Source organism: Scardinius erythrophthalmus, assembly GCF_964197995.2.
Source record: "Scardinius erythrophthalmus genome assembly, chromosome: 25".
Taxonomy (NCBI): Eukaryota; Metazoa; Chordata; class Actinopteri; order Cypriniformes; family Leuciscidae; genus Scardinius; species Scardinius erythrophthalmus.
In genome coordinates this window covers 9,034,514-9,061,261 of record NC_138245.1, presented here as the reverse complement: position 1 = coordinate 9,061,261, position 26,748 = coordinate 9,034,514, and positions in this window count along the sequence as shown.

Here is a 26,748-nt window from a genome sequence, read left to right as displayed (position 1 = left end):
GGGTTAAGGACCTTTTTCGGCCCTTTCCAGCTCTCCTAGAGTAGCTGTTTGTCTTCCTGGAATCTCCTCCATGCTCTTGAGACTGTGCTGGGAGACACAGCAAACCTTCTGGCAATGGCACGTATTGATGAGCCATCCTGAAGGAGCTGGACTGCCTGCGCAACCTCTGTAGGGTCCAGGTATCGCCTCATGCTACCAGTAGTGACATTGACCCTAGCCAAATGCAAAACTGGTGAAAAACAGTCCGAAAAGATGAGTAGGGAAAAAATGTCAGTGGCCTCCACCTGTAAAACCATTCCTGTTTTGGGGGTTGTCTTACTGTTGCCCATCTAGTGCACCTGCTGTTAATTTCATTAACACTAAAGCAGCTGAAACTGATTACCAACCCCCTCTGTTACTTAACTGACCAGATCAATATCCCAGGAGTTTAACTGACTTGATGCTATTCTCTGATTAACAAGTGTTCCCTTTATTTTTTTGAGCAGTGTATATATATATACAGTACCAGTCAAAAGTTTGGAAACATTACTATTTTTAATGTTTTTGAAAGAAGTCTCTTATGCTCATCAAGAAAAAAAAAAAAACAGTAATATTATGAAATATTATTACAATTTAAAATAATGGTTCTCTTTTTTAATATATTTTAAAATGTAATTTATTTTTGTGATGCAAAGCTGAATTTTCATCAGCAAGTACTCCAGTCTTTGGTGTCTTTGGTGATGAGCCATCCTGAAGGAGCTGGACTGCCTGCGCAACCTCTGTAGGGTCCAGGTATCGCCTCATGCTACCAGTAGTGATATTGACCCTAGCCAAATGCAAAACTGGTGAAAAACAGTCCGAAAAGATGAGTAGGGAAAAAATGTCAGTGTCAGTCTTTTTTTTTTTTTTTTTTTTTTTACTGCAGGCTTGATGAGCATAAGAGACTTCTTTCAAAAACATTAAAAATAGTAATGTTTCCAAACTTTTGACTGGTACTATATATATATATATATATATATATATATATATATATATATATATATATATATATATATATATATATATATATATATATATATATTCCTTTTCTAACAATATTTAATTATCCTTGAAACAATTTACCTGATAAGCAAACTTTTACCCCTCACTAAATTTAACTAAAGTAGTGATAATAATAATAATTAATAATAGTAATAATAATAATAATAATAATAATAATAATCATGATCATAATCAACACCATCTTCATCACCATCATCATCATCATCGTCGTTATCATTACTGTAATAATAAAAGCCATCTTCTCTTTTTAAGGATGTTTAGAATTTTTTCCCAGAAAACTAAAACAAAATATTGATTAAAATGTGATTTTCTGCAGACTATTTGGGAAATACTGTTATTTAGTTACAACATTACTTCCTAAATTAAATACAAATTATTTTAATTGTCAGAAAATTTGATAATAAGACAAATTCTTACCAGCTTATTAAAAACAGCTTGTATTTAAGTTACTTTTATGACAGCTTTCCCTTAAAAACACAGCATTGCATATTTCCTCTCAAGTACGCATAGTTGGACATCACATTTGTGAGATGACAGAATCCAGTCTCAGCAGAATAACACATGCTCGCGCATCAAGCTGTCTGCAGAGAAAACATGTACACCTCCAGGATCCTGACAGGCTGGAAGAGCAGCCATTACCATAGCATGCTTAATTGAGCATTTTACCTTCCCATCTAAAGCGTGTGTGTTTGTGCGGCCTGTGACGATCTGAGATGTGTAATTGTGCTCTGCTGACGACTGTGTTTTTTTTTTTTTTTTTTTACTTTCACTAGACCATCAGCATCTTTATGTAGATGATGTTGCAACAAAGAAACATTTTCCGACGGTCTGACCATGAAATCGTCCTCTCTGACACCTGGATTCTTGTCTGTTAGGTTTGAAATGGGTTTTATTGTCTGGCTGGAATTTATCGGCAGAAAGGAGAACATTCTCAAAAAGATTTTGTTAAATGGATTTAAAATCTCCTTTAATTGTTCTTCACAATAATATCTGTCATTTTAAATATCACATATTTGGAGCACTTGAAAATTTACTTTTAGATGCTAGTTAATGCTATCTGTTAATGTTAGCCAGAATTTGTAAGCATGTATTAATCTTTTTTTTATTGCATTGTAATTGTTATTACATTTTAAGTTGTATAAATTAACATTTGTTAAGGCAAGACACTACTGAAAAAAAAAAACTAATAGATGTAACCATACTTTGCCCAGTTGATTAATCACAGTACCTTAACACCATTTTTTTTTTTTTTATTACAAGATTTTTCAAATGTTATGTTTAAACATGCAAATGATGCATTAGTTAATTAACTAATATGCACTGTTCCCTTTCGTGGTCACTCCGAGTTACGTCGGATGACGACGATTGGGGTTTCGCTTAGAAAGCCTCTCACCTTCAAGTATATAAAACGAGCCAATGGCAATGAAATGCCATGGGTCTGCGGAATTTGCATAGCGTATCTCCGCCCACCGCAGGGGGTATATAAGGAAGTACGCTGCAATATGCAGATATGTTTTCGCTTCGGAGCCAAGTTCAGTACTTCACTCCACAAGCCTTTTGAGTGTCATCTCAAATCTCTTCGAGACGAGCGGCTCTTCAGTGTGTTTGTGTGACGGCGCTTTCCAGCGAGATCGCATTTCCTGCTGCTGATTTGAGCAGTAATCTGCCGACAGTGAGTGTGTTTCTCCCTGGGCGCTTCAGCACTCTGCTGAGCTTTTCCACTCTCTAAAAGAGCTGCACGCGGCACGTCTTTTTCAAGACGGTTCGCCCGTGTATTTTCTGGATGTGTGTGCGCACTGTGCGGTCATCTGCCTAACGGTCGCGAGCGCTGTTTTGCGTGTTGGGCTTAATCACGCTTGGCAGCGCTCGTTGATGAGTCATGTTTTCATTGCAAAAAAAGAAAAAAAAAAAGAAGGGAACATGACCATCGCGATGTTTATAGATCAAGACTCAATGATCTCCATGTGAGTAGAGTCCCCTCTGCCACACCCCAATTTATCTCTTCCTCGAGAGGGGATACTTTGGCTGGTGGCCAGGGTGATCTGAGGGTTTGGTGTGGCACAACAACCGACGAGTCAATTCCTCGGGCCACACCACCCTCCACATCGCAGACCATGCACTCACAGCATCACAAGGCGGGCTTGATTCCTCTGGAAATGAAGTTTTGACTGCGTTGCCTCCCACGGGAGTGCCATCGTTGCCGGGACCGATCCAGAGCTGTCAGCCATGCTTTCCCGGGCAGCTGAAAGCATCGGCTGGAGTGGCCCCGCCCTCCCCCCGAGCGCTGTAAGCTTCTCCCGGACGTGCATCAGGACGCCTGCGCTGCGCGAGACTCCACGTGACTTTCGCGGCTCGCGGGTGTCCTCCGCCTTCGCTGCTTTCGATCGCACGGTGATCATGGTCTGTATGTTCCCTGTCACTATCGTGGCACGGTCATGCAGTACTGTGTGTCGCCTGCGCCTTCGATGCAGTGCTGTCCCGGGAGTTCTGTCGAACCGGCCACAGTGGAACGCTAGTCCTTCCCTGGCCAACCCTGGCAGAACGCGGAAAATTTTAACCACGCCCCTATGCTGGGACGCTATGCCTCCCATGCCCGGCCTGGTTGTTCCGCCGCGCACACTACTGACCTCGCTCTCGGGCGACATCGGTACCTGCGTGATCCTGGGTCAGGTGATGTCCACTATGTGGTCCAGACATGGGCTTAGCCAGGTTGATGTGGTAGGGTCTGAGAATTAATTTTCTCAGCTCCCCCATGTCCCAGGCTGAGCTCTTTGGCGGTGTGGCTTCGGCCACCTGAAGCAGACTCAGGTTCTGTACCGATGGTCATCCATCCGTGCGGTCTCCTTAGTCTTCTTCCCGCCAAGGCCCCCTCCATGCGGCTGCTCCCCTCGGGCCTTCACCAGCTCTGAGTAGGAGGAAGTCGCAGGAGGGTGGCGCTGCCCGTCTCCGCCCCTTAGACTGCCACGTCAGCCTAAGCAGCACCCTTGAGGCGGGCAGCCTGGTCGGCGGTGTGGTTGAGGACTGCGCCCAACAGTCTTCGATCACTCCAGAAGCGGACTGAGGCTATGCACTGACGGTCATCCGTTGGTGTGGTCTGCTTAGTCCGCTTCCCGCCGACGCCACCTCCATGCGGCTCCTTCCCTCGAGCCTTCACCGGTTCGAGCACGAGGAGATCGCTGGAGGCTGGCACCGCCTGTCTCTGCCCCTTAGCCGGCTAACACCTGGCTAAGCAGCACTCCTGAGATGGGCAGCTTGGAGTTAGGGCTCAGTTCTTCGGGGAGTTGGGAGCAGGACCACTCCTTCCCCCAGTGGAGGGCTGGGGGAGAATCTTGTTCTAAAAGAACTGATGCTCTTTCTCTGAGCTTTAAGAGGCAGGGGATGACAGCACGCGCCGCCCACGGGCCACGCTCCTCTCATCCCCCCTCTGTCGCCAGACCCCTGCCAGAGCACGCCCCTGTGGGACGCGCGCCCTGCCCTGGCCTCCTCTGGCAGGATGCGGTTTATGACCGTGCCCCCGCACAGGGCCGCTATGCCACCCTCGCCGGTGCCGGTCATTCCGCCTCGCTGCCCCACCGACGGTACGTCTGTGGTTCGTATGACCCCGCTGGTGCACTTTCTGGAGGCCTGGCTAGAGCTTCCCAGACTGTCCCGCTGGGTCGGGAGAACCATTAGATTCGGCTACGCGATTCAGTTCGCGATATCTCCTCCCCGCTTCAGGGGAGTCCGCTTCACTATGGTCGGGGGCAATGCCCCTGTCATGAGAGCGGAGGTCGCCACCCTACTGGCGAAGGGTGCGATCGAGATTGTCCCTCCAGCCGAGATGAAGTCCGGTTTCTACAGCCCTTACTTCATTGTACCCAAGAAGTCCGGTGGGTTACAGCCAATCCTCGACCTGCGCGTCTTGAACCGCTCCCTTCACAGGCTGCCGTTCAAGATGCTAACGGCCAAACACATCCTCCAGTGTGTACGGCCGCAGGATTGGTTTGCAGCGATCGACCTGAAGGACGCCTACTTCCATGTCTCCATTTTACCTCGACACAGACCGGTTCTACGGTTTGCTTTCGAGGGGCAGGCATACCAGTACGCGGTTCTCCCTTTCGGGCTAGCCCTGTCTCCTCGCGTCTTTACGAAGGTCGTCGAGGCAGCCCTTGTTCCCCTCCGGGAACACGGGGTTCGCATCCTGAACTATCTCGACGACTGGCTAATCCTAGCTCACTCTCGAGGCCAGGTTTGCGAACACAGGGACCTAGTGCTCCGGCACTTAGCTCGTCTGGGCCTTTGGGTCAACTGGGAGAAGAGCAAACTCTGCCCCGTGCAGAGGATCTCTTTTCTCGGTATGGAGATCGACTCGGTCGCCATGTGCGCGCAGCTTACGAGCGAGCGCACGCAGTCACTGCTGACTTGTCTTCGCCAATTCGAGGGCAAGAGTGCGGTTCCACTGAAACTATTTCAGAGGCTCCTGGGGCATATGGCATCCACAGCCGCAGTAACGCCGCTGGGATTGCTTCATATGAGACCGCTTCAGCTTTGGCTTCGCGATCGAGTCCCGAGGTGGGCATGGCAACACGGCACGCTCCAAGTCCCAGTGACTCCAGCCTGCCGTCAGACCTTCACCCCGTGGACGAACCTCAATTTTCTACGGGCCGGAGTGCCCTTAGAACGAGTTTCCCGGCATGTTGTTGTATCAACAGATGCCTCCACCACGGGCTGGGGCGCCATGTGCAATGGTCATGCTGCCGCGGGCTCCTGGACAGGACCCCAGCGCCTTTGGCATGTCAATTGCCTCGAGTTGCTGGCTGTACGTCTCGCCCTGCACCGCTTCCATGCGCTGCTCAGGGGTCAGCACGTACTAGTCTGATCAGACAATACCGCAACAGTAGCGTACATCAACCATCAAGGTGGTCTACGCTCCCGCCGTATGTCGCAACTCGCTCGCCACCTCCTCATATGGAGTCAGAAGCATCTGAGGTCGCTTCGAGCCATTTATATCCCGGGACACCTGAACCAGGCGGCCGACGAGCTGTCTCAAGATCAGGGAGGACGAGGAGAAGGTCATTTTGGTTGCCCCGTATTGGCACAACCGGACCTGGTTCTCCGAACTAGTACTCCTCGCGACAGCACCTCCCTGGCCAATTCCTCTGAGGAAGGACCTCCTTTCTCAGGGACGGGGCACCTTATGGCACCCTCGTCCCGATCTTTGGAACCTCCACGTGTGGCTCCTGGACGGGACGAGGCAGGTTTGAGTACCCTACCACCTGCGGTGGTGGCTACCATCACTTCCGCTAGAGCTTCGTCCACGAGACATGCCTATGCGTTGAAGTGGAACCTCTTCGTCAACTGGTGTTCTTCTAAACATCAAGAACCCACGAAATGCCCGATCAGTGTCGTGCTTTCCTTCCTGCAAGAAGGGTTGGAGCGAAGGCTGTCTCCCTCCACCCTGAAAGTGTATGTTGCCGCCATTGCCGCACATCACGAAGCAGTCGATGGTAAGTCTTTGGGGAAGCACGATCTGATCGTCAGGTTCCTGAGGGGAGCGAGGAGACTAAATCCTCCTCGTCCTCCCCTCGTACCCTCTTGGGACCTCTCAGTGGTTCTAACTGCCCTGCAGAGTGCTCCATTTGAGCCTTTGCAATCAGTGGAGCTTAAGTTCCTGTCAATGAAGACAGCGCTCCTGGTTGCATTGGCCTCCATCAAGAGGGTAGGGGACCTGCAGGCATTTTCGGTTGACGAAGCGTGCCTGGAATTCGGGCCGGTTAACTCTCACGTGATCCTGAGACCCCGGCTTGGATACGTGCCCAAGGTTCCTACCACACCCTTTCAAGAATAGGTAGTGAACCTGCAAGCGCTGCCCTTGGAGGAGGCAGACCCAGCCTTGGCACTGCTCTGTCCAGTACGCGCCCTTCGTGCTTACGTAGACAGAACGCGGTGTTTCAGGACCTCAGACCAGCTCTTGTCTGTTATGGTGGGAAGCTGAAGGGAAAGGCTCTCTCAAAGCAAAGGTTATCTCACTGGATAGTGGATACCATTGCTTTGGCATACCAGCAGCAAGGTCGTCAATGCCCCCTTGGTGTGAAAGCCCACTCCACTCGTAGTGTGGCTTCTTCTTGGGCTCTAGCGCATGGCACCTCGCTAACAGACATTTGTAGAGCTGCAGGCTGGGCGACACCCAACACATTCGCGAGATTCTATAATCTCCGAGTAGAGCCAGTTTCTTCTCATGTACTCGCTTCAACCAGCCGGTACTAGATTCTGCTCAGGTGTCTTCGCTTGCTCGCCATTCCTCTCCACGGACGGGATACGTGCGATCATCTTCTCAGGTGAGTCTGATAAGCTCTGAGTTCCTCCAGCACTGGTTACGTCAACGCCTGAGTTATGCCAATCTGCCATAACACAGCTCTTGCGCTTGACTAGGTGCCTCCATGTGCATGGTCCCCCCTTTGGGCGACCCCCACATGTGTATTCCACTGTAAGTCTCTTTTGAGCGTGTGTCTTTCCCTTGGCAAGCCACCTTGCCACCCCTGGGGTTGAAATATTCCACCTGCGGCTGGACACCTCAGTGATACCCCATATGCATCCCTCTGGGTCATATGTGTCTCTCAAGTCCCCCCCCTTAATGGTTGGGCATAATTGCATATTTCTCCAGAGATATGCTTCCCAGTGTACCTTGGTATTCCTGTGTTAAGTAGGACTCCTTCGTTCGTGCTATTCTCACAACAGGGAGCTCAGACTTACGCAGGGCACTGGATGACAGCCGAGGTGGCGTGATTAGACTGGAACCCCAATCGTCGTCATCCGACGTAACTCGGAGTGACCACGAAAGGGAACGTCTCGGTTACGGATGTAACCCTCGTTCCCTGAGTAGGGAACGGAGACGTTACGTCTTCCTGCCACTTCCGCTGTATCGCTGAAAAACGCCTAAGTTCAGTCTCGGCTCCTCAGCGAAGACATATCTGCATATTGCAGCGTACTTCCTTATATACCCCCTGCGGTGGGCGGAGATACGCTATGCAAATTCCGCAGACCCATGGCATTTCATTGCCATTGGCTCGTTTTATATACTTGAAGGTGAGAGGCTTTCTGAGCGAAACCCCAATCGTCGTCATCCGACGTAACGTCTCCGTTCCCTACTCAGGGAACGAGGGTTACATCCGTAACCGAGACGATTTGCATACACTTCAAGAACAGAAATCTGAATATTGGATAAAGCCATGTTCAAAATTTTATATGCTGATCTATTAGAGTTAATAGTTTTTACAGAGGGTATATCCTTTACTTACCACTCCATAAATCAGAAAATACTGTCAACAGCCAGAGGGGGAAAATCCTCCATGTTTTTAGGAACAAAATGTTATTTAATTCAGATAAATGATCTATTAACCAAGCCTATACCCCTTACAAACCAACCCTTTGAAAAAAAAAAAAGTATTAGAAACAAAATCAGATTATAGATAGGAAAAAAAGGAACATTTAGTGTATACATTAACTGCTACAGAAGTGGGGATTTCTGGCTCAGTTCATGAGGAAAAACTGATGTTGAGAAAACAGACTAAAACCATGTATTGTAAAATGACATACAGTCGAAAATACCTAAATTTGAATAGAATAAACATTTGTGTATTGTGTTGTTTTCTTTGCACTACTCAAAAAAAAAAAAAAAAAAAAAAAAAAACGCCAAATAGTCCAAATGTCAAAACTGACCAAAATCAAACAAACAAAAATCAATGATTTTGCCTTTAGTTTCTAATTTTTGCCTAATTGTATTACATTATGAATAAACATTAATTAAATGTTAAATTTAAAATTTTTAAATTAATAATGTTTCTAATAAATGCCAAAGCTAATACCTAATATCCAATGCAATACCTAATCCAACTAATGATAACAAATGTAATCATATTGTAAAGTGTCACCATATATTTAAACAAAATATTTTTACTAAAAATGTTAAGAAAGACCAGAGCAGTGGTTTCATTACTTTTTTCTCATAAGATTATGATTATAAGAAAAGTGAAATTATATTGAGCTTTATATTGCTTAACTTGTGATCAGAATATATATATATATATATATATATATATATATATATATATATATATATATATATATATATATATATATATATATATATATTATTTTTTTATCAACATTGTGATAAAACAACATTGATAAATGATTGTCTACTTTTCCACTTTATAACACTAATTAAATTGTAAATATGTATTAAAGGAATAACCCATCAAAAATGGAACTTTTGTTATTTACTCATTATTGTTTTATTTTGCACAAAACACAAGATGTTAGACAGAATGTTTTAGAGTATATAGTTGCTTTTTCCTTTATTAGCAATGAAAGTGAGTGTTATACTGATAGACAGACAGACAGACAGACAGACAGACAGACAGACAGACAGAAAGACAGACAGATAGACATACAGATAGATAGATAGATAGATAGATAGATAGATAGATAGATAGATAGATAGATAGATAGATAGATAGATAGATAGATAGATAGATAGATAGATAGATAGATAGATAGATAGATAGATAGATAGATAGATAGATAGATAGATAGATAGATGGATGGATGGATGGATGGATGGATGGATGGATGGATGGATGGATGGATGGGCGGGAAAGACATCGGGATGAGTACCCAATTACAGAATTTTTAGTTTTATGTAAACTATTTATTTAACCTTTATTTGATTAGCATTAAACATGAACATTTTAATCTGTTGTTTTCACACCATTTTCCAAAATATAGAGTCTGGTAGATTTTTTTTTCTTTGTTTGTTTTTATAAATACTAGTAAGGGAGTTGGGGTGATGGAACGGTTGCTCATGTTGACATTTCTCTAGCATATCTTGGGAAAATGTTGTCAGTGTTTTTTTCTGTCTATGCTTTTCATTTACAAAAAAAAAAAAAAAAAACCTTGTGGCATTTTCAAAATCCAGCTCATACTGCAATCACTCTAATCCTCACTTGAGGACTTGCAATCTCTGCCCATCCAGCAGTCTGACTTCCTCTGTCTCTACAGATATTTGGACACGAGCACTTCCCCTCTTAGCTCAGCAATAACACAGTGAGCTCACAGGCTGAAAGCATTGAATAGTAACAAGCTAGTACTGGTGGGTCTCTGGCACTAAAACATGGCATGTGGGCTAATCTGCTACTTCACTTGTATTTCTTGGTATCAATAAGGTGATGCAACTTTCTTTGATCAATCAGCATGAATTGAAGAAGATCTTTTGGTTTAAGTCTTTGAACATTTCAGTTTAAGCATAAACCAAGACGATTGGCTGAAAGTACATTCGAACCACTGACTATCTTGAACCTGTCTCCATGTAGTGGCTGTTTTTTCCAGCATGGAAGTAAAACTGACTCAAAAGTAGAAGGTGACTTTCTACTTTTGAATGAAGACCTTTCCAAAATACCATGACTATTTCAAAGTCGCTTTTTATTTGACCATTACATGATGTTCCCAAAACAGGGGCTGCCGAGACTGTCAAAACATGTCCCGCATCTCATCTGCTTTGTTTTTATTGTTCACAAAAAGCTGTAAAATACCTGAAAAGAGCTATCCGTTAGTCTTCCCATAAATATCAATGTCGTTTTAGTTTTTTAGCTTCGACGTGAGTTAGGGGCTGTTTACATGACACCATTTTCAACTAGAAATTTGATATTTTTTATGCATTTTGGCCGTTTGTTTACACGACAACAGCATTTTGTGTGTATGAAAACGCAAACTTTTGAAAACGGGTTTCAAAGTGCAAGTTTTTGAAAACAGTTGTGTAAACATTAAAAACCTCTTAAAACGATGACGTCATGCACATGCACATGCGTATTACGTGTTCAGTCTATAGTGTTTCATTGCCATCTAATGACCTGGCAGCAGAATACAGCGTTTTTAGTCGTTTTCACGGATCTGTGTGAATGGGGATCGTTTTGACAATGGTTTCGTCTGTACGCGGAAAACTCAAAGGAAAAACTTCTCAGTTTTAAGCATATCGTTGTCATGTAAACTTACCCTTAGTGAAAACGCAGATTGGCTGATGGCACCGACTAACCTCACCCGTGACATAAAAAAATAAATAAAATAAAAAATATGAGCCCTCCAAAAAAGAATTACATCTAATATGATAAAATATTTATGATTTATTTGTTGATGCAAAACATTTTTTGTTAGACTACATTGCAAATTTTGTATATAAAGAAAGATGATACTTCCACAGAATGGTGTAGTTATGGCATGTACTAGTAGGATCACACTAGACCATGCTATCCAACATTTGAGTTCTGCATCTGCTAAATTAAATAAAGGAAAATTATTGAAAATGAAATGACAGTACACCCAAACACAAGAAGTCTTTGCATTTGTAACCAACAAAATCAACTTTAAAATGTATGTGTTGACAAATATCCCAGAAATAAAGATCGAAAAGCCATGGCCCACATCTTCTGCTACAAGGAGTCTTTGAGATGCAGAAACCGTCCCTTTGTCCTCTCTGAAATATTTCAGCAAGTTTTGTTCCCTCCATTTAGAGTGGAGAAGTGATGGATGGCGCTGAGAGAGATTGGAGGCATGAGACAGGCAAGGTGCTGGACTCCATGACCACTGTAAGTGGAGAGAGAGATCTGTTTGACAAACGCTGTGCCCCGTACACGCTGTGTAAAAGCTGTCTGACATCCCACTGTTGACAGGTTTGGCAGAAGAGCTGCAATGGTGCTCAGAAGTGGAATTTCAGTGAATTTTGATGACTCAAAGATCGCTTTCCCAAGACAAATATACTTGAGGGGGGCAACCCTCCCGCGATACAACACCTCTTTTGACTTCATTCGCTGTTCCTCTTTGTGTTTTTGGTTTGATGGATATCTTGTTCCCTATTGTTCCATTTTATTCCAGTACATTTACAGCACCATCACCATTTACATTAAGGTGCAGCCTTAGCTAAACAAATCTTATTATATTATGCAGGAAGAGTGAATCTTAGCTGACAAATATGTAATTACACAATCCATTGTGCTTTTGTCATTTAAATAGGTGTTATCTCACGGCTGAACTGCCGTATAGAGTCAGAGGTCTTTACAAGTGAGTGGAAATCTCCTCGGCTTTATTCAGCATTGGGATAGATACATTCAATATAAATTTATCTCCCCTCAAAAAAGCATTTCCATTACAGGATAAAATCCATACTGAGTCTCAAGTCTGACACTCGCGAGACATCCCTCGAGTTAGACTGACCTGAAAGAACGTGTGAAGTGCAAGAGAATCGATTAAAACATTTGTGTGTGTCATAATCGTAACTGTTGGGTTAGAGATATCAATGTCACCCCGTTGCCACGTGGGGAATTTAAGACATCTTTTCCTGTGAATTTATTCTGACATGGAGGTGACATCGCCATAAATAAAACTTCTATTAATAAAACTCTGACAGCCGAATGCGTCCAGCGCTCCTCCAGGGTTTACTTGGGTGTTTTAAGATGCAAAGTGTGCCATTGTGGGACTCCAAAGAAATGCGGAAAATGTGTTCTAATGCACGTGTCACTTTTTTTATTTGTAGGTAACAGTTTGTGGAAAACGTTCCCTCCATCATCCACAGGACCACCCTTTCTGAGAGAAGCAAGGCGGTAAATCCAGAGGCGTTTGGCTGCTGATGGAGTTCTGGGGGACGGCAGCGATTGCACCTCACTTTATGAGTGATTTAGAATGAGTTTTTCCCTCAATGTTTTAGTCATTACTCTTAATCACACACTTCAGCCAATCCGTCCGCTTCCGTCGCCCATTTCCTCTGTCTTCGGGCTGACATTGACGGATCGCAGACGCCCGCTGTATCTCCTCTGAGCCAGACAAGAATATTATCACTGTTTTTTTTCCCTCCATCTCAAAGAAAAGCCTTGAGACTTTTTTTTCTGCCGTCGTAGTTCATTTTAAAACAATAGAAATACGACTGTGGCGAGCACTAGAAAATCAGTGTGAGTTTAAGGGTGCACATCACCAGTCCCATGCCATATGAATGTAAACTGTTCTTTAGCTCATGATAAGGATTTTCAGCTCAGCAGAAAATCTCAATTAATCCTCAAACGCAGCTCATAAAAATCCCAGCGAATGTCAGGAAACATTAAGGCTTCTTCACCAAAAATGAATTCCAATATATTCTGCAAGGAGCAAATGTCATACAGCCATCATTACAGGGCTAAAGAGTCGGCAGTATTCCGAGATCATACACAGATCTGGTATCACACTTGAGGGGTAGACATGTAGGTGACACACAGTTCATGCGACAGAGCCCAGGGGGACAGACTGGCTTTCTGCTGAGCGTTTGACACCTTTTCCATATGCAAGAACAGGGCCGGGCTGAAACTAGATGGATCTGCATTATTAGGCTGGAAATGGGGGTCAGTGTGTTTGACACGAGTGATTCTCCTCATGCTAACAGCTGGCCTTGACTACATTACCCACATCAATCCACACGCTGCTGCCACAGTCGAGATCAAGGGCTGCTGGATTCTGATATCCTGAGAGGCAAAGAACCTTTGCTGATTTAAATTCACCAAATGACACTGTTGGGAATCTGTCGAAAATCTGGTGGTGCTTTTACGTTTTCTATCAGACAAAAATAAAACAACAAACTGTATTATATATTCTCACCGCAGAACACACACCCTTTACTACTTTACAGATAAGGCGTTGTCGGGAAAATTCGTTTCGCGTTCCTACCCCGAAGTGACAAAATAAAATAAAATTCTTTATCAAAATTTATAAGGAAAGACAAGTACTTTGTTTAGGCTTGGCTTGTAGGGATTTCCAAACCTGCGCACATATATGCATACGCACGTAACTATAGAACCAATTCTTAATGCGCATGTGAACGCCATCAGCGTTTCTCACAGGTTCGCGCTTAAAGTCTGTGTAGAGAGAATGGTGTCGTCTTAGCGGCCCCAAATTTAATAACAAATTATCATTTCGACAGAAGCGTATCAATCAAAACTAACTTTAGCTGGAAAATGACTATATTAAAGAACCGCTATAAAGCCCAAACAATTTCTGTTACCTTAAATTATACGTTTATCTCTGTAAAGCTGCTTTGAAACAATCTACATTGTTAAAAGCGCTATATAAATGTATTTTATTCACTTCAAAATAATGTAACATCAATTGCTTTTTTAGCAAAAGGCAGAAAATCCATTCACAGATTTTAATTGTAACGCAGATTATGTTCCTTGACGCTGATTGATCAACACAGCATTCCAGTTATGCTGCAAAACACGCCTAGCAAAAATGGCACTTAACAAAGTTTTATGATGATAAGACACTTGCGACACTATTTGTTGTGCCTAACAAAACCCTTAAACCATGACTATATTCTCAAAACTAAAAAGCATCTTGTACCTTTTTGCTTGAGCACAAATCAGTTTTAAATATCAAAGCACTGAGACTGTATTTTTGTATTTTCTTGTAATTGTAATAAATAATTTAACTGTAGAAAGATTAGTACATAAATTACTTCTCTTTTTTTGAGTGGAACAAAATAAGGAAAACAGCTGCTGAAATTTCAGCAAAATAATGACCTTCGGTTCGACATGCTTTTCCTATAACCCACATATGTGAAGTTCAGCATCTGAATGTCACAGTGTACTGTTCCCAATACAGCTGACATGTTTTACTTTACCACACCATGATACAGTATATGAAAATAGAAGTATTTGACTGATGTCTTATGTTGATCTCTAAATACCTTAAAACTGTTTATATACCTGATTAGCATGTCCAACAATTTAAGAATCTATCATGTATGTCTTAATAACAATTTAATGACAATTTTATTCAGAATCGAAAAATAATTTTTAACAGTGATATTAATTATATTAATAACCTTAATAATCAGTAATGTAGGTTGTTCTGGTACAGTAATACAAATGATAATTCTATAGCAATGATAATAAAGAAAGAAAACAATGTTGTAAAAGTAATTATGGCTGAATACAAGTAATCATGTTAATGGCTGTAGCTTTTGTGTTCATTTATCCATCATTTTGGACAGGAGTCTATAAATAACAAAAGCAAACAGGCTTTTCCATATGGCACCGTCCAGCTTGTAGAACGCAGCTCTATATCACTGCCCAGTGTGCCAGTGTTTCCCGTTTGCTTATTCATGCATGCCATATCAGAGATGAAATTACCATCTCATTACTGCTGTAATTAGTGAAGATCGGTTTATTAGAGCTCATTACACAGGAGTTTTTGGAGCCTTTAAAATGAATAGGCCTACTGTATGTTAAGCATGTGTTTTGCTTGTGCTAAAAGAAACAATGTAATACTGCTAGTATTACATGTAATACAGCAAAGTACAACTTTTACCTGATTAGATAAGGATGAGTTTTATTTTCTGGAATAGCTATCAAAGCATTTGCATACATTCCAATATGGCATGTCAACACGCCATCAAAGATTTCAAAAATCATTGATGCTTGCATGTTTTCTGACTGATGACTGATTGCTTTGGGATAGGTTGGGATACCAGAATTACAGGAACTTTGAAATGCTGTGAATTTAAAAGCTCTTCAACTTTAATGTTAAAATCTGAGTACTACCTATACCTTTGTTTATTTTCAGATCTGAAACTCACTTAACCTGCATGGAATATTAAAGTCACAAAAAGTTGTTTTGCCGTAAATTCTTGGTAGATTCTTGATAGCAAGACAAGATGCGTTTGGATTATTAAGTCTGAGTTCAACTAATGGCATAAAAGCTATGTTCATTGCAGTCTTTATTTGCACTGAATGTCATCTTATATAACTTGCATCTGAGCACTTAATTTTGTGTGTGTGTACAGTGATAATCTGCTTCCACCAGCTTTCTCTGCAACCCCTCTGACAGACACTCAGCGAAGAGTAAGAAGATTTCAGAGGAAGGGCACTGTTGGTGCAGTTCATTTTAAAGTACTAGAGATTAGGGTGCTGATATTAGAGGAATTCAGAAACCATTTGTGATAAATCCATTGAAGTGGCCCGTGAACACATGTGACATTTTGAATTATGCCCTTCTCCTCATAAGAAGCAGAGGAAACAGCGCTTACAGTTTAGATTATACTTGAGACAGGCCTGTGGTCTCTAGGACCAGGGGTGGCAGCAGTGATTTTACCACACAAATTAAGTCTAAAACCCTCCTAATTCTACAGATTACGGAGCTGCCACAAAATCAGCCAGAGAAGGATTCAAGCTAAACACAACTGTCTAATTCAATTACTAATCCAAAGTTTTGTTAGACCTAAAAAACACAAAATATGTTAGAAAAAAAGTGGTTACTTCTTATACAGTGTAATAATTTAAACTGATATTTTTTTACAATGTCTCCCTTTACAGCGTAAAAGGTTTTTACATGCATTTACTGTGCATAAAAAAAAATTGCTAAATAAAATTACATACAAAATTATAATTGAAAAAATATAATTGAGTCTCATACAGTTATCAAATAAGAATTTGTTTCTCAAGTAAATGGATCTTCTTTTAAGTCTGCTTGCTGGACACTTTTTTTTTCTCTCTATAGAAATGCCTGAATATAATTTTTTTTGACTGATTATTTTATTGATAAAAAAAAAAAAAAAAAAAAATGTTTATGGAATTTCTAACCTTCATCACTGTTGAAGTACCAACCATTCTGGAACTTAGCGGGACTCATGTTGCTGATTCACTGTGATGATTTACTTACATCTTTCTTCATTTGTAAGTCACTTTAGATAAAAGCATCTGTGAAGTACATTTTATTTGAGTTAATTTGAGATTTTATTTATGCACACTGTAAAAAATGAAATCTTAAAAAAACGGTCAATGACGGTCAGCTAGGCTACGGCTGCCAAACAAAAAATGTGAAAATACAGTAAAATATCCTAATTTAAATAAAGTGCAAAAAACTTTTACAGAAACTGTCCTTAAATGTTTTACAGAAAAACATTGTTATTTTACAGCTATTTCCTGAATTATTACGATCAAACACCTTCACTGTAAAAAAACAAACAAAAAACAAAAGCAAAACATAAAAAAAACAGTCAAATGCCATACAAAAAAACGTAAAAATACTTTTACAGAAATCTTCATCAAACTTTTTAACAGAAACACAGTTATTTCACATATATTCAGAGATTTGACTCAAGGTCATATCAGTGAATCGGGCCACCATATGATGACTATAACATCACCAATAAGTGACCAACATCATCTGATGAGATTATCTCCTATATTTATTGCCATAACAAATGTGTATCAAAAACACAGTTAAAGCAGCCAGAGAAAAACTAATGTTAAAAACTCAAGGGCCAAGAGCCCAACTAAAGCAATTACTGATCTCAATCATGGTGGCATCACATTTCTGTTAAAGTTTTTTTGCACTTTATTTAAATTAGCATATTTTACTTTTATTTTATGGTTTTTGTTTTCCAGTCATTTGACCATTTTTTTTTAAAGATTTTATTTATTTATTTTTTTACAAAGAAGGTATTTGATCATACTAATTCAGGAAATACCTGTGAAATAACAGTGCTTTTTTGCGGTTTATTTAAATTAGAATATTTTACTTTAATTTTAAGGTTTTTGTTTGGCAGCTATAGCTGCCAGTCATTTGGGCTTTTTTTTATTAATTTTTATTTTTATTTTTATTTATTTTTTTATTTACAATGAAGGTATGTGATCAGGATAATTCAGGAAATACCTCTAAAATAACAGTGTTTTTTTCAGTTTATTTAATTTAGGATGTTTTATTTTAATGTTACATGGTTTTTTGGGGGGCTGCCAGTCATTTGACCGTTTTATCATTTAACTGTTTTGTTACTGTTAAATTACAGATTATATTTGTAATTTTACATACATTTGTGTAATTTAAGAAAACAGAAAAAATACTGTATGAAAAATACAGTAAATTTTCAGTAGAAAATATGTGAATTACTGGAATTTGTCATTAATGTCACAATACCTAAAATAACAGTTGAATTTTTAATTTACATATATTATTTGTAATTTTACAGAGTTTTGAGTACAATTTAAAATGAAAGAAAATTATTGTCAAAAATCCCAAATATTTTCTGTAAAATTATGATTTTTTTTTTTTTTTTTTTTACTGTGCATATACAGGCTAAGACATTTCCTATAAGGACAGTTGAAGAATATTTTATTGTTGGTTTCCACTCCTGAAATGATCATTAAAATGGTAACACTTTACAATAAGGTTTCATTTGTTAACATTTGTTAACTACACTAGTTAACATGATCTAAGAATGAACAATACTTATACAGCATTTATTAATCTTTGCTAATGTTAATCTCAACATTTACTAACACATTTTTAAGATCAAAAGTTCTATCTGTTAACATTACTTAAATGAGAACTCCGGTCAATTTTAACATTGAGCTCATTTTTTTGTAAATTTGGAGTGCTGTCAATACAGAGAACAACGACAAAAACCTGTATTTACATCCTGTTTTCGGTCGAAGTCCGTAGTAATCGATTGTCGAGTTCACACGCATAGGTTTAGTTACCTATGATCACGCGTGTGAACTTGACAATCGATTACTATGGACTTCGACCGAAAACAGGATGTAAATACAGGTATGAGCGCTGGCTGAAATAACATAATTTTTATACATATCTTTCACATCTACTGCAGTCAGATTCACCCGTGATCACTCTGAAGGAATCACTCACATTAGCTGTGACCTTGTAATGACACATCAAGGATGTTAAGAGGCTAAAAGCAGGTTTAAAACTGGCCCCATTGAAGTCAACAGGGTGCAAATTTTAAAAAGAGGATAACATGGTGTAGGCAACACCGATTTTTGTCGTTGTTCACTGTATTGACAGCACTCCAAATTTACAAAAAAATGAGCTCAATGTTAAAATTGACCGGAGTTCTCCTTTAATGCACTGTGAACAAACATGAACATGAACATTTTTATTAACAAACAAATGTAATAAATGCTGTAATAGATATTGCTTGTTGTTATTTAATGTCATTTAATGCATTAAATAATGTTAACAAATGATACCTTATTGTAAAGTGTTAACATTAAAATATATGACCACAATATAGTTTGAGTAAAGGCAATTTTATAAATGAATGACTGCTGGAATTTATTCATGGTGAGTTTAAATTCTGTGTAGTTCCCCTCAGAAATCCTGCAGTACCTCAAACTTATGCCGGACACCACAGGATAAGCTTTCACATGCCAAGAAAACCTTCATTTCACTCCCCAGGGAGTATTGAGGCAGAGAAATAGAGAAACAGTGAAAGAAAAAAGAAGAAGAAGAAAATGTCTGCAGGCTATCCTGGGTAAATGGTTCTATTTTCCCTTCGGCAAAGGCCTCTATGACAATTGAGAACAGTGGCGTGAGTGCTGGCCTGTCTAATAGATCCCTATTGAGGGATTTGGGTTCCCCTTAGAGGAACCGTACACCAGGCAGACCTGCAGCACTCTGTTAAAGGTGTGACTGTAGGATATGACTGCTGATATGCAGTCTACAGTGATTTGCAAGGTTTTATTCATGTACTTGTTTGGGTGTTTAATTGTGGTCTGTGGAAGTAGTGTTGGCACTGGACTGTACAGGTTGGATATGATAGCTAGATGATGTGTTCATTGTGGCTACACACTCAGTAAAACAGTAAAATAAGTAGTTGTTATCAAACAGAAATTTCTACCTGATCTGACTTATTTTCATTAACGTAACTTGACAAAACAGTATACATGGTTGCTTTACAGTGTGAAATGTTGCTTTACAGTGTACACTGTCAACCCTCATGACATTGGGAATCTCAGGAACCTCACTCCAGTGTTTCAAGTCTTACCTCTCAGGTAGGTCCTGCAGGGTGTCTTGGAGAGGTGAGATGTCTAAGTCGCGAGATCTAGCAACTGGGGTGCCTCAGGGCTCAGTGCTTGGACCATTTCTCTTCTCCAACTACATGACATCACTAGGATCTGTCATTCAGAAACATACATTTTCCTATTACTGATATTCTGATGACACACAACTCTACTTCGCATTCCAGTCAGGTGATCCGACAGTCGCTGCTCACATCTCAGCCTGCCTGACAGACATTTCGGACTGGATGAAGAACCACCACCTTCAACTCAACCTTGCAAAGAACTGCTTGGGATTTCGGCTAACCCACCACTTCATCACAACTTCTCCATTCAGCTAGGATAGCCAGGAACCTCTGAGTTGTGATTGATGATCAGTTAAACTTCATAGACCACATTGCTAGAATGGCCCAGTCCTGCAGATTTGCCTTATACAACATTAGAAAGATCTGGCCCTTCCTATCGGAGCATGCCACACAACTCCTTGTCCAAGCTCTTATTTTATCCAGACTGGACTATTATAATGCTCTCTTGGCAGGCCTTCCAGCATGTACTGTCAAACCTCTGCAACTGATCTAGATTGCAGCAGCAAGAGTGGTTTTTAATGAGCCGAAGAGAGCACACGTAACACCTCTCTCATCTACCCCACCCAGAGAAAAAGCATTGCCACTCCAGATTTATCCCAGTATAAAATATAAATGTAAAAAGTTTTTTCTGTATCGCATTTTAGCAGCTGTGCTTTATTGTGATGACATAAATAAGACATACCACAAAAAATAACAAGAAAACATGTCTGCTACATGACTGCTTACACTGTGTGGTCTTCATTAAAAGATATGACTCCTATGAACCGATTCTTTTTGGTGAGTCAAAACCACACAGCACAACCAGTATAGCCCAGTATAGCCTTCATTTTCAACTTGGATATATTTTACATCCTACAAAATAAAATGAAACACATAAAGAACATTTAATGGAAACTGATGGCAAAGTAAGGTAAGAATCGAATCTTTAACTTTGGCTTGACAAGGTCTTTAAATAGTTTGAAGGTCTCGATAGATACAGAAACAGATAGTTCTGGGTTGCTGCTCAAGTTTTGCTTGGTGGTTGCTAGAGTGTTCTGGGTGACCAACCTTAATGACCACATAGATATTCCCACCTGAAGTCTTAATGTGCCCCTATTATGTTTTTTTTTTGTTTTTTTCTCGAATATTCCCTTTCATGCAGCGTGTAATATAGCTGTTTGTGAATGTAAATGTTCTGCAAAGTTGTAAAGTCGAAAGTGCGTATATGGTGCTTCATGCACGTGAAGTTAGCTGAGGCGCATAATGAAGGACTGTAAAGTAGAACACATCGCAAGTTCTAAGCTGCTGTTCACAAAGAATGTGTTTGTGGCAGTGGAATGGAAAATAACACAAGGTTATGAGACGCAAGTTGAACTACTTTTAACTTGAGGGCACATTAGAATGCCGGTTCAACAGCCAAACAAGTCCGTCAAGCATGTATTATAGATGATATAGTTTAGATTAGGTATAGATGATTGAAAGCTTGTTTGCATATGTTGCCACCCCTCACAGTCCTCATGCCTCCCCCTTGCCTCTAAATTATTTTCTAGATCCGCCCCTGCCTCTCTTCATCAATTTGCACTGGTTGCCAATAGTCGCTCGCATCAAATTCAAGGCACTGAAGTTAGCCTACAGAAAGACCACTTGCTCTGCACCCCCATACCTAAACTCACTACTTCAGATTGCTTCAGCTTGCGTTTGGCATGTGAATGGCGCCTTGTGGTGCCATCCCAAAGAAGCAAAACAACACTTTCATAAAGCTTTACCTGTGGCCCGTTTCAATAAGGAGGTTCAACCAACTCTGAGTTCAAACGTGAACTCTGTGTTGATATACCTTACGATGGGAAACGTTTTTGGTTTAAGAACAGCCAATTTAAGTTAGTTCAATTAACTCTGAGTAGTCTCACTCTGAGTTAAGCGTGTGTGCCACAGCTATAAAAAGCCATGATCAATGGAGCTCAGATATTTCAAATCACCATGGCAACAGCACCCCAAAACAAAGAGGTCTGCATACTTTCCCGCAGTAGAACCTACTCAATACACCAGAAATTATGATAAGTAGTATTATAAGGTGTACTAAACCAAATGCTCATCTTCACAGTAGGATGAACTCTAAAAAAAAAAGTTGTGTTGTTTCACCCCAAATTTGGGTAAAATATGTAAAAACCCAACCGTTGGGTTAAAAAAAATAATTACAATATTTTACCCAATAGTTGGGTTGTCCAACCCAGGATTTTTTAGAGTGTGGGGCTGATGAAACAGTTTCTGCTGCAACAGAGAGGCCTACAAAGGTAATGTTAATACGATGGGCATTATCTTGCACCCAGCACAATTGACTTTGTACACTGACGCATGTATCATTTCTATTTTGCACCCGACGCACAACGTACCTTTCCCTCCACAGACGCACGTCGGTAAATTAGGGAATGAACTTGTGCTTCCGGGAGCGGTTCAGCGAAAAGAGTAGGCGTGTTCCGGCGCAAACGTTCCCTGGTGCTATTTTGCAGTTTCAGAAAACAATTCCGCCACAGATGAGGAAAAACCTAGTCTAAAGTCAGTGGCGTGTTATTCAGATGCTATTTTATGGGCGCATGCTTGGCCATAATTTAGCGTGTCACAACGCACATACTCTTTGCTTCTCTCATCTACACAGACGCAGCCGTTCCCATTTTTGCAAACCATACATAATTACAAGGAAAAATATTACCACACGAGGGAAATCATTGTGGTGTCCATGAAGATGTGAAAAAATAGGCATAAATCTAGCTTACACATTTACCCAAATTATTTAGGCTAATTGTTGTAATGACGGATCAAACCTGTTTCAGCAATAGTGGCAAGACACATGGGTATATAAGGACACCTGACAAAGTGTCTTTTACGGCCCTGACGAGAACGTCGGTCTCCTCTGCAGTGAACCGCTCCTGGTGTGCGCCTGGCAAATTCACTATTATAATAGCAATCCGCCATGGAGCAAGCGCCCCTGCTTTTAAAGGGAATGTGAGATGACGCTCTGATTGATTTATTGCACGTTATGCCCAAACCACTCCTATAAGTAATGTAGCTACTTCAGACCAACCCATTTTAGATTTGCCTCGGGTGCAAGAGTCATTTATCCCACCGGTATGATAGCAACAGCGCCCGAGATCCGCCCACAAAGTTACTCGTGTTTTGCGTTTGATACTTGCATTTGAGATTGTTAAAATAGGGCCAGATAGGAGGCTTAGAAAGTGGACGAGGAGGCGGCGAAGGGTTGGTGATTGGAGGACGACGAAACCCCGGTGGCGATGATGGTAATTTCCTAATTAAGCCGATCCAGAACCCAGCAATGACGACAGCCCACGGCAGAGTCAACGGAGGGAGGAGCCAAGATGTTGCTGTGACTGCCGACATCCTGGTGATGATCAATGGAGCGATCGATCTCAGGGCACAGACCGATGGCTGATGGTACTGAGCGACAACGCTGGCCCTGGTGACCTAGGCATAGCCGCCGCAACAAGTGTCTGAGGCAGAGCCAGAGTGTCCGAGGAATGAGGCGGAGCTGATGGAGAACAGAGGTGGAGCAGGAGGGAAGGAGCAACCACCAGGAGCAACTACCAGCTCAGTGGAGAGACTGAGAGCAGCGGTAGGTTGTAAGTCCGTGGCGGAAGTAGGGTGACAACTGATCAAGAGGGAGGCGGTGGGACGAGGGAACCCAGTCAAGCCGCAAGGTTGAGGGTCCCTGGTGAAGTTGAGGGTGGGAGGAGCCAAGGCGAAGCCGACGGGCCGAGGTGGAGCGAAGGGATCAGAGGAACACAAAGACAAAGAGACACGTGATAAATGTAAACAAGCAAGATTTAATGAACTGAACTAAACCTGAACATAATGGTGACAGGATTAGTATTAAAATACTAAAAAATATACAAAAAACTAGGCTATATACTATATGATAAAATTAGCATAATCTAATTGTATTGTGTAATTTATAACATAATTGCATATATATATATATATATATACATATATATATATATATATATACATATATATATATATATATATATATATACATATATATATATATATATATATATATATATATATATATATATATATATGTATATATATGAGGCTATTATAGGCTATATATATATATATATATATATATATATATATATATATATATATATATATATATTTTACATTGTCTAAATATTTTTTTTTCTTTTATCAAGGAAATAAAAACTCAGCCGTAATAATTTGCATTAATGAGAAATATTTGTATTATTATTAATGTATTACTTTAATATATAATATTTATAAAGTATAGTAAATGTTTAATATTTAGAGTCTTTATCTGCCAATGTCATAGTACAGTGTAGCTCCTTACACTTTAGATTTGTAGAGATATTTATACATTTATTAATTAATGTATTTATTCATTTATTGGTGATACACAAGTTGCCCCATCAGGACACAATTTTTTAAAATCCCATGAAGGAAGCTTGTGTACTATTGAAAACCTTTCAGCTTTTATAGAGCTAATCTGACAGGAAAATCTTTGAGAGGCTTCACAGACTAACTGCCCAGAGATTTCAACTGTCTGCTCTGGATGCCGGAATCGCTGTGCCCCGGATTCCTATTAGTCAAAAGACCCCGAGCCTGTCCTCTTCAAACACATACATAAACCTACACACACGTGCACACACACACACACACACACACACACACACACACACACACACACACACACACACACACACACACACACACACACACACACACACACACACACACACACACACACACACACACACACACACACACACATGCACTAACACACTTACCTCCACATGCAGCACTGGCCAGGAGTGAGATGCCTGTCAACCTTGAGCATCTCTGACTGTCAAACTGAGCCTGTTATTTAGCACCCTCCTCTTGAAACACACACACGCACACACTCATCCTTCAAGTCTTCACTCTATTTTATATTGTTTTTCAGATGTTGTCAAAAGTGCTCAAAATGACTGACAATACATTTGGTGTTGTGTAATGAGACTAAATACATGGATATTAATTTAAGATGCTTTTGCCATTTCAGTGCTGGTTTGCTTTTGACATCAGAGCTTTTTGTGTCTAATCTGATGGACTGGCAGAAATGTAAAAGTCATTACTTACATTGTAGCATTGTTTCCGAGTATGCCACGCTTGTCAGCCACTGTGAAGTATGATTTCACAGTGTGATCTGAGAACAGGTGTTCAGGAACGCTAAAGTCTATCTGAGCATGTGTTGAACAAAGGGCATGGATCCAACATTAATTCAACAGGATCATCTGACATAAAACTACAACTAAGAAAACTTGGGCTCATAAAAATAAAAATAATAAGAGATGACCTTTTCCATGAATTGTAATTTCATTGCATCAAAAAAAAAAAAAAAAAAAAAAAAAAAACAGACTATCTTAGTCTATAAGCTATTCCTCTTCACACACACACACAGACATTTATTTATTTTAAAATACTACCCAAAAATGTAATCTAAAATTTGCATTTTATTTTACTTGCAATTGCAAATATATGTGATTGCTCTCTACATTTTTATTTTAGTTGTATAAAAAATAGGTTTGTGAAAACAGTCCAAACAGTTCCAAAAAACTAATTCGATTTTGTTGGAAAAATGTAATTCAATTTCGTGGAAAACCTTTCCTTAATTTAATTAAGTTCGTTCAACAGATAATTTTTTTGAGTGTAACCCTAACATTATATAAAGTACAATGTTAATAAATAAATATTACATAGCACTTAAATGTATAATTACATTGTAACAAAGTGACCTTAAAATAAACTGAATCCCACATTTCTTTTGAGGCTGAACTTGGGGTGTTATTACAATGTTATTACAAACTTAGACTTTTAAAATCACAGTTGAGCTAGCTGCAAACCTGTTAATTTGTTCTCACATGCCAGTCCATAATTCAAAGTGAGCGCTTCAATAGCACACTTATCTTAAAGATTCATTCAGTCGCCACGCTGTCTGAAAGATGAGACTCTATCAGAGTGGCTGCATAGGCTCGTTGACTACCTTTGCTGAGACTTGTAAACTCTTGCCATACTGTATGCATGAATCTTTTTTTTTTTTTTTTTTTTTTCTTCGTCTGTTGCCTTTCCCACAGGGAACCAGACCAAATCCTGCCATTAGTTGCTCCCAAGTTTGGTATTGACTTTTGGAATAACAGCTTTGCAGCCATGGCGTGATTTATGATGATGCACATTATTGATCACTTAAGGAGATATTAAGGTATTCAGAAATAAACGTGATGGTCTCATCATGGACGGCATGAGAGGCGCCAGGCCAGAGGAAAGTCTTTCAGCATTAATTAGCACGTCTGCGGATTGCTTTTTCCTTTTTGACTGTCTCAGTTCTTTTAGTGAGATGTGTGTGGGATGTGGCCTCAAATAAACATGCTGACCATTAGTAGTTTTCTCAATAGAAAAAGTCTGATTGCATTTAGTTATGAACATTTAGCCTCATAACTGCCGGGCAGAAAGGTTCAGTTGGTTCAGTCAGGCTTCAAGATCCAACAATGTAAACATTGCTTTAAAAAGATTTGTAAAATGGCATAAAGCAGAGGCCCAAGGCATGATTAATAAACTTACAAACTGACATTGTTATATTGTTTTAACTGCATTATGCAATCCTCAGAGTTCCAGAGGGCCACTGGGAACCGGTCAGACCAGGTACATTACTGCTGCTTTTGCAGAAAACTCCATTGAGAAGTTGTTAATTTTTTAGCCTAGAGTTTACAGGCTGAGAG